The following is a 7,558-nucleotide window of genomic DNA, read 5'->3' as shown; positions in this document are numbered from 1 at the left end:
TGGGATGCTTTATGAATACTGAGTTTTTTATTTTCTTCGAAGGTCTGTAAAATCCTATTTCTCTGTAGATGATTTCTTCTTTGTATGCTTGGTTCAATTACAAAACCTACAACTTAACTCCTGTTCAAGCCCTCCATCCTGGTGACGAAATGAGAAGGGAGCAATTTTGCAGATTTATTATTGCAAGAAATGAACAAGAGTCGGATTTTTTAGAAAAAGTAATTTGGACTGATGAGTCCACTTTTACTCGAAGAGGAATAGTTAATTTTGACAATTTGCATGAGTGGGCGATAGAAAATCCGCATGCATTTCGCCCTAGAAATTTTCAAAATGAATTTAAATTAAATATTTGGATGGGAATAATTTTTGGAGAAGTTTTGGGACCCTTTGAGCTCCCCAATATTGTAATTGAATTGTAATTGTATTGGTGAAATATTTTCAAATTTTTTAATTGAGAACCACCCCACATTTGTTGAAAATCTGCCACTAAATATTAGAGATGATGTATTTTTCCAGTTGGATGGGTCTCCAGTCCATTATTCTCGACCAGTCAGAAATTGGCTAAATGCATCTTACGAAAACAGATGGATTGGTAGAGGTAGAATGGCCACCGCGCTCCCCTGATTTAAATCCTGTTGATTTGTTTGTTTGGGGGACAATAAAAAATCAAGTGTATGCTACCCCAGTCAACACCCGGGAATAATTACTCTTAAGAATTCGAAATGCAGCAAATGTGATTACGCCGCAACAATTATTTATTGAATGCAAAACAATCAATCATTCGAAGATGTCATTTGTGCATTCAATAGAACGGTGGACATTTCGAACACCTTCTTTAAAAATTATTATGTTATTTTGTTTTGTTCTAAATTGTTACTTCTAAAAAATATTTAATTTAAAATTATTACATATTTGTTTCTAAATGTTTTAGAGATTACAAAAATATGGATTTGGATTTAAATGCGTTTTTCTCTGAAACGGTTGCCCCTAGCAACTTGAATGAAGTATACCTTTTTCAACTAGAAAAGTCAGGGGAATCGATTTTTTTAGTCCAGAATGACGTACAGGGTAGCACAGAAAAGTTGCAACGGTTTAAAGGGGACGAAATGATTGCCAGTGGCGCCCTCTAGAAAATACAACCAAATCGACCAAAAATTTGAATTTCTCAAAAAACCCTATGTACCAACTTTCATGCAATTATTTGGAATCAGTCGAAAGATATTAAAGAAAACGCGAATTATTTTTTCAACTTTAACACCCTGTATCTCGGAAACGAAGCATTTCCGGACCCATGTTCATAGAAACTTTTTTGCTTAAAATGATGTGATCTATTCTCCATTTCAGTTTGTCGGAAACAAATCAGAACACCCGGTATATCACATTCACAATCCGACAACGTAATCTAACGATGTTGGGGACATGTAAAAATTGCGTATACTCCCTCTACCTACATTTATTACTCTATGGAAGTAACATATCAGAAAATGAAACCTAAAATCTTATTTTGTTAAACTGTGAAAAGTCCGTCCAAATCGGTGAATCGATTTTGGAGATTATCCCAGAGACAAATAAACAAGAAAATGATTTACATCCATGATTCGAAGCGAAATGTGATAATTCGATTCTAAAGGGTAACATTGGTTTAAGTTTACAACCAACTAGCCCTGGTTTTTTCCTGAAAATTGTATATGTGTGTTTGACGATAAATTCCACGTATTGAATTGATTCTCCCAAAATCCCACCGAGGAATTCATCATTTATCAGTTTTCATTTGGAGGGATTCGTGCGTTGCATGTTCAGGGAAAACTTCTGGATTTCCCATGTTTCCAGATGTCCTAAAACTCCACATGTCTTGACTGAGAAATGATATTTCGGTATTTAGAAAAGTTGCTTTTTGTAATTGAGTTTTAATATTTTCGATCAAGGTTTAGCACTGGAAATTCGAAGACGTCTTGTTGAATTTTTTTCATTTTTCATACAGGCTTGTCAGTAATACTTTACCTAAGTTTGCTATCGTTTAAAAGTATCCATCTCAGAGAGGCAGTGGTGGTTCGTAAGGGAAAGCAGGGAACTGCCGAGGCAAAAATAAAGGAAATCGACTTTGTCAGACTAAATATATTGTTTTTTGAGTGCTCGTTCCCTAAAAAGATCGATCTATGATTTCGTCACAATGTCTGTACTGTAATGATAAGTTTTGACACACTAATAACGAATTCGTGGTTAAGTTAAACATGTAGTAACACGAAAACCCTCGAACGAAGGGAAATTCAAGAAGAACATTGGAAAAGAAATACCAAATATTTTCATTTTGCGGGTATACATCACAGGGTGATTGACCAAGGTGGCCTATTAAACGTTTATGGAAAACTTATCATACATAATCATAAATTTGCATATTAGGGTTTGAGGCAATGATATTTCTCCCTAAAATATTTTCAGATCTCTACAACTTTTGATTATACCGGAAACAGACTACTATTTCCTTATTTCAAATGGCATTATTTTTTGACGACAATTTCGGCAATATGCCATACCTTGGAAAAAACAAAAACTCATCAGTTCATGAGTTGATGTTGAAAAAATCTGACAGTGTTGAATCCGGAAACTTTGGTGGCTACTGAATATATTAATCAGTTCACAGATTATTATAGATAGGTACTTGGTTGATTTGCCAAGGGAAACAAACTTTCGATGATTTTTAATAAGAATATAATAATAAGAATAAGTTTAATAAGAAAATTATTTTTGAAAAGGGAAAAATTAAGCGATTGTATTTGTCATAGAAATTGTTAGGGTGTACATTTGAAAAAAAAAAACACAAGTTTGTATTATAACTTCAAAAGTAATGGCAATAAAAAATAAATTATTACTACAATGGATTTCATAAAAAAGAGCCTGTAGGATGTTTTTGTTTTATGTTAATAGCACCTATAATGAAGAAGTTAAGAGGACTTTCCATTTCACGCCATTTTTCAATTTTCAAGTTCAATTTTAGGTTAATTCTCTAAAAAATCGGGCCCAAAAATGTGGCATTCATTTTTTTCTTGCTCAAAGGGATTCTGAGATAGACAACAAATTTGGGACACAATGTTGAATTCTTCCTATCCAAATCTCGTATACATACTCTGTGTCCGTAAATTATGGAACAAATTCATTTTTAGCTAAACAGACCATTGAGAAATAATCCTGAGACAAGTCGATTTTTTATTTTAATTTACCGTATTTTAAAATAGTAATCTATTATACAGGTTGAATTACTTTCGTGTAATGACGTCACCGTCATTTTTTCAAATGGAACACCCCCATCTTGTCTCAATTTTCCGATTACTCTAGCTGAGCTGATTCCAAAAATGTATGTACTTATTGTCTAGTGGCAATTGGTTCGAATGTAACACCCTGTAGTTTGTTACATTTTTAGATCAATAAAAATGTATAAAAATAAGAAATAATTTTTTTCATATTCTGTCTGCTAGACCACAAGTACCGAACATGTTTAGAAACAGCTCATTTTTTTAATCTAAAAATGTAACAAACTACAGGGTGTAACATTCAAACCAATTACCGCTAGACAATAAGTATTTTTGATGATATTGCTAATTTAACTAATAAAGAATGTTACGCGTTACTTTATGAGCACACACAAAACTATTGTACTTTTGTCCACCCTGTACCAATTGGAATCAACATGTGATACATTTTTGGAATCAGCTCAGCTAGAGTAATCGGAAAATTGAGACAAAATAGGGGTGTTCCATTTGAAAAAAAATGACGGTGACGTCATTACTCGAAAGTAATTCACCCTGTATATTAGATTATTATTTTAAAATACGGTAAATTAAAATAAAAAATCGACGTATTTCAGGATTATTTCTTAAAATGGTCTTTTTTGCTAAAAATGAATTTGATCCATACTTTACGGACACAGTGTATAATCTGCTTTTTCTTCCCACACCGAAATAATATAACATAAAATGAAATCCTCTCCAGTTGATGTTTGTTTTTTAGAGGTATCATATACTTAATTCATTTTTGAAAATCTCTATAAATAGCTTCTTCGATAGAGGGCTATTAAATTTGTACTTGCTCCGGCATCATAATTCATTATTTAATTATCGAGTGTAACGGCTATTAACCTGACTCGGTGTAATAAAAGTATGGAAGCTAGTCCTAAGTAACGCACAAAAATTCATTATATACCTGTTCCAGGATTTCCAAGTTTCTCTTTGGGATAGATAATAAAATCTCTCCTCCACTATTTTATGATTGGTTGGGTATAAAGTAGAGAACAGATAAAATCATAATTATTAGATGCATATCACAATATAGGTACTCCCTATGTTTCTTGAAATGATTTCAATTGCTTCTTCAGATACTTAAGTATAATTTAAAATTGGTTATCTATATTTCGAAATGCTGTTTTTTTTCGTAATATACCAGGTGTCTCCTGGAGATCAGGATTAATTTGGTCGGAAAATTTTCACGAACTCGTGGCAGAGAAACATTGGACGTGTGTGAAGTATTTTCACCCTGATGGAACCATGTTCTTTGATTATAGCCAAGTTTTGCAGTAGTAGTAATAATAACGGGTGTTTTTTTCGAGGTATATAACTTTAAGTTGGCATTACTGTTCAAGATGGCGACCGATTTAACAGCTGTCAAGTGATTTATTCTCAGTTTGGTTTGGCAGTTCATCATGAATAGACTCACACCTGAACAACGCTTGCATTTTATTCTGTTTTGCGATGAAGCGCACTTCTGGTTGAATGGCTACGTCAACAAACAAAACTGTGGCATTTGGAGTGAGGCTAATCCTCAAGTGTATGCCGAAACACCGTTACATCCAAAAAAACTGACTGTTTGGTGCGCTTTATGGGCTGGTGGAATCATTGGTCCGTACTTCTTCAAAAACGATGATGGCCAGAACGTTACAGTCAATGGTGATCGGTATAGAGCCATGATTACTAACCTTTTCATTCCTGAATTGAACAACCATGATGTCCAGGAGCTGTGGTTCCAACAAGACGGTGCAACATGTCACACAGCTCGTGCCACAATCGATTCATTGAAAGACACGTTTGGTGACCGCCTAATTTCACGTTTTGGACCTGTGAATTGGCCTACAAGATCTTGTGATTTACCACCGCTAGACTAATTTCTGTGGGGCTATGTAAAGTCATTGGTCTATGCGGATAAGCAACAAACCTGGTCTATGCGGATAAGCCACAAACCCTTGAACCTTTGGAAGACAACATTCGCCGTGTTATTGCCGATATACGGCCACAAATGTTGGAAAAAGTCATCGAAAATTGGACGTTCAGATTGGACTACATCCGAGTCAGCCGTGGCGGTCATATGCCAGAAATCATATTTAAAATGTAATGCCACAAGATTATCTTGCGGATAAATAAAATTTATGCCAATCGAATAATCCATCGTTGTTTGATTGCAATTTAAAGTTCTATAGCTCTAAAAAAAAACACCCTTTATATACTAACTGGCAAAGGACCTGCAACACCCAGAAGGAGCTGAATGAATTTTAAATTTTTGTTGGTAAAACATAGATAGTATAGTAAGGAGTAAATGATTGAAATTTGGAGAAAAAAACGAAAGGTCTGAAATTTTTTTTAATAAATTTGTTAATAATGTGTTTGTCCACCGCGATTATCTATACATTCCCCAACACGTCCCGGCATTGATGCAATAAGATCGTCTATTTCTTCTTAAAAGGATACTATCCCAAGCTACCTGTACTTCATGTCTCAGAGCCGCCAAAGTCCGTGGGGGCTAGGGTAAATTTCCAAGCCTTCTACCCATGATGTCCCAAAGATGCTCTATGGGCGAAAGGTCGGGGGATTTGGGCGGCCATGGAAAAAGATTAACATGGGTTGCTTCGAAAAAGTTTAATGAACTATCTCTGGCAACTTGAGGTCGGGCATTATCTTGCTGAAATATTGGGTTCTCGAGGCGGTTAAGGTAAGGGAAAACATATGGCTCCACTATTACTTGAAGGTAACGCAGCGCTGTCATGTTACCTCGCATAAAGACTAAAAGTAACCTATTCGAATGTGCAATAGCACCCCATACCATAACGCCTACTGTACGGTGTACATGACGCTCAACATCAAACTGTGGCTCACGTATTTCTCTCCGACGTCTTCTTACCCTTCTTCAGCCATCATGTGCATCGAAGGAGAATCTAGATTCATCAGAAATGACAACCTGATGCCATTCCACATTCAAATGTTGACTTTCTCTGCACCACTGTAATCGTTGCCGGCGATGCACAACCGTCAGAGGTAACACAAGATGGGGTCGATAATGCTGCAGTCCAAAAGACTTTATCCGGCGGTAAACCGTTCGGACAGTTACAGGATAGCCTTGTTCTCCTAACCACTTATCAGCCAAAGATCAAGTTGTCGCAAATCGGTCTTTAATGGCCATAAGTCTTAGACGTCGATCTCGAACTTCATTTATGCCCCTTCGACGTCCGGTGCCTTCTTCGATTTTGGGCATTATCAAATCACGCTTGACAACATCTCATAACAGTAGATATAGTAGTTTGATTTCTGTTCGTACGGTTAGCGATTTCTCGAAATGACAACCCCGTCTCCCGTAGACCAATAATTCGACCTCTTTCAAACTCACTTAGCTGGCGATTAATTCCGCGTACACGTGCTCTAGGCATTTTAACAACAACTAAACATCGACTTTGGATCTCCCCGAAGAGCTGGTTTGTTGTAAGATTTCAAAAACTTCCATAAAACGACTACAATAGTAACAAAAATTATTTACATGAAAAATCCTTAACGATTTTTCTCCATATTCAATCATTGTTATATTATCAATGTTTCAAAAAAAAAAAATTGAAATGAAAACAGCTCCTTCTGGGTGTTGCAGTTTCTTTGTACTGACAAAGAGTTATATTACATCAAAGGAAGTTACATGCCAAGTCAAAACAAATAAATTATCAGATCATCTTTAATCTTTATATTCAATAATTCATCCAGTATGTGAACTGTATTCAGTGTAAAAATTCTTCAAAAGATTTCTCAAACTTCCTCCCTGATAAAACCTCAAAACTTTCTGGTACATTTTAATATACAATATGTCACATTTCATGATTATTGAGTTAAAACAAAGAATGGATTGCAGGAACTACCTAAAATTCGGAGTTCATGATTAATTGAAAACGGTGATTTGTATGAAAAACATCCAAATAAAATCTTGTATTGTACTGGTGTAAATGGCAGGGACAACCGTGTTGCCATACTGCCGATTCTATCAGTGGTACCATGATAAAATACCGCATCTCCGACTGAAAACGCCTGACCAAATTTCAAATGATCAAATTATGAACAACTTTGATATGGAATTGTTGCTTATTAATATATATGTTGGTTTTCTTATTTCGCAATTGGCGTCTGTATTAATTGTATACTGCAGTGACAGTTACCCTAGATTTTTGAAATTGGCATTGCCGTTCATAGAACGGCAACAGCAACGTCGGGTTTAAAAATATAGACCACATGCAAGCTTATTTTCGTATTTTATGTAGAAA

This window comes from Harmonia axyridis, chromosome 2, assembly GCF_914767665.1.
Source record: "Harmonia axyridis chromosome 2, icHarAxyr1.1, whole genome shotgun sequence".
In the NCBI taxonomy this organism is placed as follows: Eukaryota; Metazoa; Arthropoda; class Insecta; order Coleoptera; family Coccinellidae; genus Harmonia; species Harmonia axyridis.
This window is presented reverse-complemented; position numbering follows the sequence as displayed.